At 40.0% G+C, this 9,863-nt stretch overlaps 1 protein-coding gene across 1 annotated transcript in view; it reads right to left on the reverse strand.

Annotated features, from left to right (window-relative positions):
* NELL2 (neural EGFL like 2) overlaps positions 1–669 on the reverse strand; it is a 399,311-nt gene extending 398,642 nt beyond the window's left edge. The window contains exon 1 of the mRNA XM_032347957.1: positions 583–669. The gene's annotated coding sequence lies outside the window, so the exon portion shown is untranslated. The remainder of the gene's footprint in view (positions 1–582) is intronic.
* Between the last annotated feature and the right edge of the window lie 9,194 nt (positions 670–9,863).

The following is a 9,863-nucleotide window of genomic DNA, read 5'->3' on the forward strand; positions in this document are numbered from 1 at the left end:
TTTATTCTCCTTTACTCTAGGTATGACAATCAATACTTTTTTTTTAAGATTTTATTTATTTGACAGAGAGAGAGAGATCACAAGTAGACAGAGAGACAAGCAGAGAGAGGGGAGGAAGAAGGCTCCCTGCTGAGCAGAGAGCCCAATGGGGAGCTCGATCCCAGGACCCTGAGATCATGCCTTGACTCCAAAGCAGAGGCTTAACCCACTGAGCCACCCAGGCGCCCCTGATAATCAATACTTCTTCTCCACTTCTATGATCATAAAACCTTCTTAATTACCCCTCTGTCTCAGTTTTTCCAACTTCTAGTCCATCTAGAATATTATTTTCAAATAGATCTGCTGAAACCTGGAGTCAGAACCTCCTTTATTCAGAAACCTTTAACTAAAAAAAAAAAAAAAAAAAAAAAGAAACCTTTAACAGACTCCAACTGCATGGCTAAAGAAAGTCAAACCTCCTAACCTGGCATCCAGACCCTTCCAGACTGTGTATGTATCTCTGACGATACTTATCTTAAAAGAGATTCACACCTCTTAGATTCTAAAATCAGAAACAAGAAAATCATCAAAAATCAAAATTACCCTGGAAAAGTCCTTCGACAGGCGCTCCCCTGGAGACCACGAGTTGTTTCAGCACAGCCGGTTTTTCTTCCAGCATTGGAACAGATTCCTGTTTCTTTGGTTGAGCACCAGATGAAGTAGTTGGCCTGCTTTTAGGGTCCATTTTATATGAAAAATGATGCATCTATGCATATCTTTAAAAATTAGAATCACACTCAGCTCAGTGATCTGCTCCCACTCGATAGGTACCCAGAACAGAGACAAACTGAGGGAACCACAGACTCACATGCTTGCTGCTATGCTCACTCCAGGCAATCATTGAGAGGAATGATGGGCAGCATTGCCAGCACTATCTAAATTATAATTTTTCTCCTTTAATTTCTAGGATTGTTAATTTGTTTTGTTAAGAAGAGGGAATTCCACTGTTCTATCCTTTTAAAAAAGTTATTTCGGGGTGCCTCGGTGGCTCAGTGGGTTAAGCCTCTGCCTTCGGCTCAGGGCATGATCTCAGGATCCTGGAATTGAGCCTCACATCAGGCTCTCTGCCTCTCCCACTCTCTCTGCCTGCCTCTCTCTCTGCCTACATGTGATTTCTGTCTGTCAAATAAATAAATAAATACTCTTTAAAAAATTTTATTTAGATACGTGCCTTTACTTCCCCCCTGAACTTTGAATACAGGAATCATGTCTCATTCCCAGTGGCATCTTTACTGAACTTCACTCCGTACTGCATCACCCTGTAATTATTTCCTCAGCCAATCAAATTTGCTTTGATTTGCTTGTAAGAATTAAGTGAATAACAGGGTAGTTGGTAGAATATGCCTAACGATAACGTCATTTCCTACTTTATTAAGCATCCGTAGCCTTTCCCATGAAGACATACTGACAAAGTCTCTTCTATTGCAATTACTTAAAAGCAGCAGCTATTTTTTTCCTAAATAAACGAGTCCAGTGTACACACCGTAATAAAACAGTACCAGTAAACTCCAGCGGAGGCCATGAAAGTGACTGGTATGTGCTTGCTATCTATATCTGATAACCAAAATACACATATTAAAGTATATGTCATTTAAATACATATTCATATATTCATATTTACACTCCAAAATAACCCAGTTATTTTAAATAAAAAGGAGGTAACTACTACAATATGTCATCATGATCATATTAAAATCATGAAAAAAAACCGAGCGCATCCCCACATTAGACTGTGGTTTGCCAATGTTATTTAAATACACTCATATTATAAAAATAACCACAAACTTCCTGGAAAATCGTAATTATGCTACACTATGTAACCCCAGATTATTACTAGTGCTATTTAAACATTTACCTTGGGGACGTAGAAGATATCCAGAGCTGCTTCTCGGAATCAATTTAAATAAACCACCCTGTGCATTCTGGGGGACATAAAAAACAAATTTTGGACTCGCTGCCACATCCTCTAGATACCTGTATTTGATTCTTCCTGAAATTTAGTGACAGAATCTACCCTGCAGCATCCGAGAGGGCACACTTGGCAGGTTGGAGAGGGCATCTTGAGTTGGGGCAGAGCTCATGAGCCTGGCCCAGAAGCACTAAAGGGAAGCAACGAGGGTGACTCTAGGTGTGTCCCACGGCCTTGCTTCCCTGGGCAACATCTGCCGGACTTTGAGAAAGTTCCTAGGAACGTAGATCCCCCAGGGAAGGCTGGAGCTTCCTCTGACCGCTAGAGGGCTCCGGGGGATCGTTACTGCAGGCCGCCCTCTAGCGGCGGTGGAAGGAAACGGCCTGGCTGTGTGATGGAAGTTTACATTTCAAACACAGACCAGAACTGGACCCTGGGGCTAAAAGAGAGACATCCAGGGAATGTGGGGGTGGGCCCCGGGTATTTGGAGTTGGGTAAAGATACTTCTGGGTCACTGATGCCAGGAATGCTTAGTAGAGAAAGACCTTCCTACCTAGATATTTATGGCTTTTTCACCCATATCCAAAGATGTTACCCTTAAGGGGAAAAGCTATAAGTCAGAATTAGGAAAGAATAGAATATACACAGGTTTTGGGATCAGACAGATATGCCTTCACATTCCAGGTTCCCCGTTTAGCAGCATTTCTTAAGTGTGTAATATACTTAGTCTCTGTAATCTTCCATTTTCTTACCTACAAGATGTGAAGTGTTTGGTATACACAGTGCTTCAAAAATAGGACACAGTCCTGCTTCCCTTCCTCTCTCTCTCTGCCTGCCTCTCTGCCTACTTGTGATCTCTGTCAAATAAATAAATAAAATCTTTAAAAAAAAAAAATAGGACACAGTCAAGGAAAGGAAGGTGTACTTGTTTATTTATTTTTATTTTATTTTTAATTTAACCTAATGCAATTGGAATCGTTGAGAGTCTGGGCAGTATCATTCAGTGCTGTCCCTAGCTACCTTTAATAAAATCTTCCATCCCCGTCAGCATCTACCAAGACTCCCTACTAAGAGCGAGGCCTGGTAAAATGTGAGATGCCACAGGAAAGTCTAGTACTCTAAAAATGCTGTCCTTTGTACTTTGGATACAGATTTTTAATCGTTCTCATGAAAATCAGAAGGTAGCCTATCTATCTAACCCCCCACCTGGTCGAGCTGATAGGTCAAGCTAGAACTTGAATCTGCATGTCTGGTATTTTTGGTTCCTCAAGGAACCAGGAGCCTTATCCTGAGTGATGGTGGGCAGAATCAGCAGAGTGGGAGGAAATGCACTGGGAAATGTACTGGGAGGGGCCAACCTGTCCGTCTCCTTGCCTGGTATTGAACTGTGCACTTACCACTCCACCTGTTAAACATCTCAACATCAGGCACAGATGATTCTAATTCCACCTCATTCTGCCACCCTGAAGTTTTCCCTGTCCCATCGGTGTTTGCATTAACCCCCTGGACACTTACTTCAGCCTGGATTTAAACTGTTCCACCGCAGCTTGGATTTTAAGCTTAAGACGTCTTTAGGGTCAATTTCCCCAACTATCATCCCACAAATATTCCACCTGCCTCAGATTCTTCCTTTCTCCCTAATAGTTCTCAAAAGGCCAGATAGTTAAGGCTGTACTTTTTTTAAAATAAGAGATGAGAGCTAGAGTGATTGCCTGAAGACACTGAACCAGCACTAAGATTCTTCATAAATGTAGCTATAGAAATTGGATCAATTGATTGCATTGGTTAGTTTCTGTTAGTTAATATTTCTATTAAGGAAAAACCCAGAACTATATAGAAACAACTATTCATCCTCTAATGAAGAAGATAGTTAAAGCACAGTAACTACATATTACTTATTAACTAATACTGTGGCTTTTGCCCAACTCTTTGTCAGAGCATGTGTTTGGAGTTTTGCACTTGGGTTTTTCCTTTCTTCTTCTTCTTTTTCTTTTTATTCCTGTAATAATGGTGGATTTCCACAGATCTATGTGTTTCTTTCCTCTGGAACCCCTCGTGGCTAGGAACATCTATTTCCAGGATAGGAAGATGGGAACTGGATGCTGCAGTAATTAATTAGTGGTCTAACAATTGCAAGGGATAATAATGAATAGTTCATCCAGATATTACACTAGATTTTAGAACTTGTTAGACCCCGGTGTGACATAAAAAATGGACAGTGTCATTCATCTGAAAGTACTATAGGGTACCTCTTATTTCCTGTATGGTCTCAGTTTAACATTCTACCTCGTACGTTCTTATTGATTTGTAAATTAATGAATTCATTGAGGAGGAAAAATTAGTGTATTTGCCTGGATGTTTGTCAATATTACTATGAAAAAAAATGTTCAAATTCTGTACTGGTGCATTCTGTCCTACAAAAGCAACCACTGTCTCTATCCATATGTGACAAAGAATCTGCCACACTAGTCAATTACAAAACCTAACTTTTGAATTACTTTGAATTAAGCAACAAAGGTTTAGATGCCAGAAGAGGCAACAACAGATTTTTTTTTCCATATCCACACTATAAAACTGCAACTCTGAAAAATCTTTTTAGGAGTTTACTGCTTTCTAGAGTCCCTGTCATCAAGTTTTGACATAAAGTATTTCAGGCACCCAATTTGGAAAACAAACAGCTATTAAATGTCCAAAATGTCTATCGCTATAGAAGTTCTAATAACAGAATAATGTTAATGTGCTTCTCTCTGCCTCCTTCTCAAAAAACAGGCAGTTCAAGGTATGTTTATTCACTCTTACAAATATATTTCCCCACTCTGTCAAAAAGAGAAGCATAATTCAGTTGAAGTGCATCAGAAGTGTGTTTCCTTATACCATATTATGTGACAAGCTGTAAATAAAATGAACTCTTTATGAATACATTATGTGTGGGATATGTTCCCAGGGTGGCATATAAAGAGTATTTTAATGACATACATTTTTCTAGGTAACCAAAGGCAAGTTGCTATTTCAACAACCCATGGACTGAATATAAAACAATTTTAAAATGTCCTAACACAAACTCCGTAGTCCCAGCCCCTGAAATATTGATATGTCAACACAATAAGCTTCATCAAGAAAATTATTCCTTTATGAAATTATATTGACTACATGAACTTTTAAAAAATGCTTGAAGTATTTAATATAATATGAATAGAATTTCTATTTTTATGTTAAATTTCTTTAAGTGGTGTGTATCATTGCATACTTTTTAGATATAAATAAGCATATACAATTATTATGTTGTTAAGTTATATGAATAATTGGGAAACAACAGAAACCCAAATTTTATAATTTAGTGGGGAAAATAACAAACCAAAAACCATGTATAAAGTGAAAGTGCTCTCATACTATACTCTCTTAAAAAGCTGGATATAAACTCTAATAAAGATTAATCCTGATCTCACAAAAAGAAAAAATACATATTCTTAGAAAAACCTAGAAGAAATTTAACAAAATGCTAACAGTGGATACTTCTTTAGGGATGGATGTTCTTTCTTTGTACATTTCTGTATTTTTCTATTGCCTGTAATAAGTATTAATTTTGTTTTCAGAAATAGTATCATTTCTTTTCTTTTCTTTAAGATTTTATTTATTTATTAGACAGAGATCACAAGTAGGCAGAGAGGCAGGCAGAGAGAGAGTGGAGGAAGCAGGCTCCCCGCCGAGCAGAGAGCCCGATGCGGGACTCGATCCCAGGACCCTGAGATCATGACCTGAGCCAAAGGCAGAGGCTTTAACCCACTGAGCCATCCAGGTGCCCCAAGAAATAGTATCATTTCTTAATTAAACAATTGTTTGTTGAGCACCTGTAGTAGGCTGAGCACCCCATGCCAGGCACTAGGTATACAGAGGGAAACAAAATTAAGTCTTTGCCCTCATAGAGAATATTTTCTTCAAGCCTTGGGGTGGGGGTCGGGGGAGGAGGCAGAGAGAAAATTAACAAATCAGTGTGTAAGTAAATAGAATATTAGGTGGTGATATTTGCTATGCAATGGGGAAAACGTTAAGGAGATAGGGAAATACAGGAAATGGGGGAGTGTGGGAAGACATTACCGATGAGTTCACATGGAGGAAAGGTGAGACAGGCAGCAAGTGTAAGAAGGGGAGGGGTGATCAAGGCAGAAGAAAGGGCGAGTGACAGTCATCAAGGCAGAAGTCTGCGGGGCATGCTTGAGAAAGCGGGAGAGCTGGCACTTGCAGTGAGGTGGAGAGTGGTAGATGGTGAGCTCAGAGAGGCAGCTCACGATCAGTGCTTAAGACACTGGCTTAAGAAGACGTGGCCTGACTTGCATTTGAAAGGCCCGGCGTGGAACAGACTGTGGAGGGCAGAGGAGGAAGGCTGGGAGGCAAGTCAGAAACGGTTACGCAGATCCAGAGAGAGATGAAGGTGGTTTGGGTGAGAACACCATTGGTCACGTGGTGGACAGAGATCAGAAACCAGAGTGCCCTCTACAATAGGGGAAAAGAGTGAGGGATTGGGGAATTACTCATAACAAAGTTAAACTGTGTTTTGCATAAGTGAGAGTTCATTTCGTGTATCATCGGGACTGGGCTACGGGGTGCTGAGATAGCTGGTAAAAAGCTGGTTAAACATGACTTCTGGGTGTGTTTGGAAGCCTGTCTCCAGAAGAGATTAGCATTTGAGTCAGAACTGAGTCAAGTAGATGGCTCTCACCAATGCCAGCGGGCATCGTTCAATCCTTTGAGGGATTGAGTAGAAGAAAAAGATGGAAAAAAGGCGAATTTGCTTTCTCTCCTTGAGCTGGGACATTCATCTTCTCCAGCCCTTGGCCATCAATGCTCCTGGCTCTTGAGGGAGCTCCTAGGGACTCTACTGAATTACCTGCCCGCCCCCTGCCCCCGGCATCCTGGTTCTCCAGCTTACATACAGCAAATAGCAAGCTTTCTTGCCTCTATAACTGCACGCACCAATTCCTAGAATAAATCTCCTCTTACATCTATCCATTTTCTATCTATCTAACCATCTCTTCTATTGGTTCTCTTTCTCTGGAGAAACCCAGTATAGCACATTTCCTTTTATGAAATTTCCAATGTTTTCTAATGTTTAATAACTCAATGTCTCCATTTTTCTATGTTAGTGTCTTAGTTTTAACAACTTTCTGCAAAAATACATTGAGTTTTTATCTTAGCAGAGAAAGGATTAGTAAAATTTTACCTTAATTACACAAAGAAACTGCCAGGTACAGTTAATTTTTCCACATTATCTATATTATAACTAGTTCTTGAAGAATTAGTGTCATGCATCCAGTGAATACAATAGACAAATTTTTCTAAAATACAATAGAATCCTCTTTTAAACATTCCAGGCTTCGGGGCGCCTGGGTGGCTCAGTGGGTTAAAGCCTCTGCCTTCGGCTCAGGTCATGATCCCAGGGTCCTGGGATCGAGCCCCACATCGGGCTCTCTACTCAGCGGGGAGCTTGCTTCCTCCTCTCTCTGACTGTCTCTCTGCTTACCTGTAATCTCTGTCTGTCAAATAAATAAATAAAATCTTAAAAAAAAATAAAATAAAATAAACATTCCAGGCTTCTAAAGTGAGGCAATGGATTTATTCCATCTTTAAATAAAGTGCCATCACTGTTTTCAGATAGCTAGTTTGAGAGGAAGGCCACACACTGACGCTGAGGAATAGGCTTTATGAATAGAGTGACTTGGGGCACCCAGGTGGCTCAGTCAGTTAATTGTCTAACTCTTGATTTCCACTCAGGTTATAACCTTAGGGTTGTAAGATTGAGCCTGCATCCAGCTCCATGTGGGGTGTGGAGCCTGCTTGAGAGATCTCTGCCCCTCTCCCTCAAAAAAATTAAAATTAAAAATGAAATAAAAATAGTGATATTGATTCTGAGATTATTCAGGGAAAAAAGCACCTGCGTAAGGGGCTGTGTTTTTAATGTCAATTCCAAAATATGAAACACAAGCTCCCAGAAGCTAAGAATTCAGACTTGAAAGCCGATAAAGCCTTGAGTTTGAGTGTCTGCTCAGCCTTTACCAGCCAGGTGACCTTGAACCAGTTACTGAAGTTCTTTGAACCTCAGTTTTCTCCATTGTAAAATATAACAATGTGTATGCTAGTGTGTACAGGAATGAATTCCTAAAGTCTCCTGAATATCAGAGTCTGTGTGTCTCTTTAACCTGACTTCTCACTCCAGTCAAACTTCCTCCTTATAGTCTCCCAAATGTGACAGCTCCTGATTACCATGCCCAGCTGACTTCTGAAGTAGAAAATTAATAGAGGAGCATCCTTTGAAAACAGACATTGCTTTCATTTCTAGGTCTTCTTGGTGCTGCTGCCTTTGGGCTACACCTTTACAATTACCTGGTTATTAAATTGTTGTCTTCCTTATTAGCTACATTCCCCCACTTTCTTCTTTGTGCCAGGTCCATTTTGTTAGGCACTTCCACAAACTTATTTCATTTCATTTAACAGACACTTGAGGTGACAAAAGTTACTTTTCAAGGGTAGGCAGGACAGTGGCCCTCCGAAGATGACCAAGTTCTAATTTCTAGGCCCTGTAATTATGTTATTTTATGCACCAAAGAGGACTCCGCAGATGTGATTAAGGTTAAGGACCTTGAGAGGGGGGAGATTATTCTGGATTATCGGGGGAGTCCAAGCCAATCACAGGCATCCTTCAAGGAGGAGAAAATTCCTGGTGATTGTCAGAAAGCCAGAGAGCAGTGGAAGATGGGTGTGACCTGCCATGGATGGCTTTGAAGATCGAAGATAGAAGAAGCCAAGAAATGCAGGTGCCCCCCTGAATTTGGAAAACATAAGGAAATGGTTTCTGTCCTGGAGATTCCAGAGGGAATGTGGCCCTGCTGACCTCCTGATCTTAGCCCAGTGAGACCTTTTTATGCTGATCTCAACGTGCCAGATCTTTTATCCATCCCCATTCAGATAGTAAGGGTACAGAAAAAATGTCATCATAAACTTTAAGCAAAAGATAAATGTGTACGACCTTAGCTATGTATACATAATGAATTGAAATCTGATTGATTTCAAGGCCTCAATTAAGACCTAAATAAACAGACTAACTCTACCAGATTTCATGCAATTATACACTCCAAGTTGGGGCTATGGGCACAAGATTTACTATGTTTGGCTTTTCCACCTGGGTCTAGGAGATAAGTCAAGTTGGCATTTCAATACGAGAAACCCAAAATGGAATGTCCCATTCTAGTCTCAGGCCAAAAACCATATTCTCTCATTCCAGATTCACCTGAAAGCCCTGTATTTAGGGAATTATTGGTTTGTAATGACGCTTTGATTTTCCCAGGACATGAATAAATGAAATTATATATTTTGTCTGGTCTTTGAATGCATCATACTGAATTATAATTATATGTATATATGTCTTTCCTTTAAATAGAATTGTGAGTTCCCCGAATACCTTGTTCAGTGCTGTGTTTTGAGCACTCAACACAATCCATATCATTGTGAGTAGAATCTCAATAAATCTTGAATAAGTAATTAAATAAATAAGAAGGCAAATAAGGAAGTAGGTCAAGTTTACCCAACTCCCTTTGTACCTTCCCTAGCAGTGACTTCTTCTATGTCTGGGTACTAGTTTCCTTTTTCTATCTCCCAATACTCCCCGATCCTGGTCCTTGGTATTCCTCCCTTCTTTATAGTCCCACCTGCCTCCAGCTCAGCTCAATCCTATACTTTCGTATACTTTCCCACACAGGGGGAATAAGGGATGTGATGTTTGATTTTGAACTGATTCTTATAAGATGTCTTCAATTCTCTAAATCAATCAAATGTTTATAGATGACTCTTTTATTTTGGGGTGCTTTAGGAACTTTATCATTATATCCTATGCTGGGTCCCTCTAGCTATAACTTCAGTGAAG

Source organism: Mustela erminea, chromosome 6 (assembly GCF_009829155.1).
Source record: "Mustela erminea isolate mMusErm1 chromosome 6, mMusErm1.Pri, whole genome shotgun sequence".
NCBI classification, from domain to species: Eukaryota; Metazoa; Chordata; class Mammalia; order Carnivora; family Mustelidae; genus Mustela; species Mustela erminea.